This window comes from Propithecus coquereli, unplaced genomic scaffold (genome assembly GCF_000956105.1).
Source record: "Propithecus coquereli isolate 6110/MARCELLA unplaced genomic scaffold, Pcoq_1.0 Scaffold186, whole genome shotgun sequence".
NCBI classification, from domain to species: domain Eukaryota; kingdom Metazoa; phylum Chordata; class Mammalia; order Primates; family Indriidae; genus Propithecus; species Propithecus coquereli.
This window is the reverse complement of record NW_012143412.1, coordinates 3,286,169-3,287,385: the sequence shown is the minus strand read 5'-3', so window position 1 is coordinate 3,287,385 and position 1,217 is coordinate 3,286,169. Positions and strand designations below refer to the sequence as shown.

The window sequence follows — 1,217 nt, the reverse complement described above, 5'->3', positions numbered from 1 at the left end:
ATCTTAGTAAAATTTTTTCCTTACTACACTTAGTATGATGTAATGCTAAATCAAATGGTCAAAATAGTCATCTTTGTTGTTCCTAATCTCAATGTAAAAACTTTCAGTATTCCAATATTAAATTTGTTTTTTAGTTCTTTTCATAGATAATCTTTACCAGGATTAGGAAATTCCCATTTATTCCTAGTTTGCTAAGATGCTATGTCATTAATGCATATTTAATTTTTATCTAATGTTTTTTCTGCCTAAGATGGTCATAATTTTAGTTCCTTCTTTTAATATGATGACGTAAATGATTTTAACATGAATGATTTTGAAATGTTAAATGAACTTTGCATTCCTAAAATAAGGTCAACTTGGTTATGATTAATTGTCCAAAAATGATAATACTACTGGATTTAGTTTTCTATTTCTTGGAATTTTTACAGTCATTTCATGGGTAAGACTGGCCTGTAATTTTCCATTTCTGTTCCTTGTCAGTTTTGGTATAAAGTTATGGTGGCTTCACAAAACAAGTCGGAGAAACAAGTCTTTTGCCATTTTCTGGAAAAGTTTGTGTACGAAATGTGTATTTTTACCTTAATTATTTCATAGAATCATCAGTGAAGTCATTTGGGTCTGCTATTTCCTTTGTGGGAAAATTTTAAATTACAAATTGTCATTAAAAGACTATTCTGATTTGCTATTTTATTTTGCATTAGCTTTTGTAAAAGTTGTATTTCCTAAGAATTTTCCCATTTCATGTAAAAATTTTCAAATTATTGATAGTTTTTTTTTTTTGGAGACAAGGTCTCGCTCTGTTGCCCAGCCTAGAGGGCAGTGGCATCATCATAGCTCACTGCAACCTCAAACTCCTGGGCTCAAACAATCCTCCTGCCTCAGCTGCCTAAGTAGCTGGGACTAGAGATGCAAGCCACCATGCCCAGCTAATTTTTATATTTTTTGTAGAAAACGATGTCTCACTACGTCACTCAGGCTGGTCTCAAACTCCTGGCCTCAAGTGATCCTTCTGCCTCGGCCTTCCAAAGTACTAGGATTACAGGTGTGAGCCACTGCACTGAGCCAGATATCCTTTCTGCCTTTAGAATAGGTAGTGATTTCACCTTTTTCACTCCTGGCATTGGTTATTTCAGCCCTCTTTCTGTTGTTCTTAATTATTGGTACAGGGTGATTATTAGTCTTTTGAAAAGACTTAATTTTGGGCTTTGACTATTTCT

The 1,217-nt window shown here is 33.8% G+C and overlaps 1 protein-coding gene across 1 annotated transcript in view; it reads right to left on the bottom strand.

Annotated features, from left to right (window-relative positions):
* The window catches only part of TRIM24 (tripartite motif containing 24), a 178,982-nt gene that overhangs the window by 83,901 nt on the left and 93,864 nt on the right, over positions 1–1,217 (bottom strand). The gene's annotated exons all lie outside the window — the stretch shown is intronic.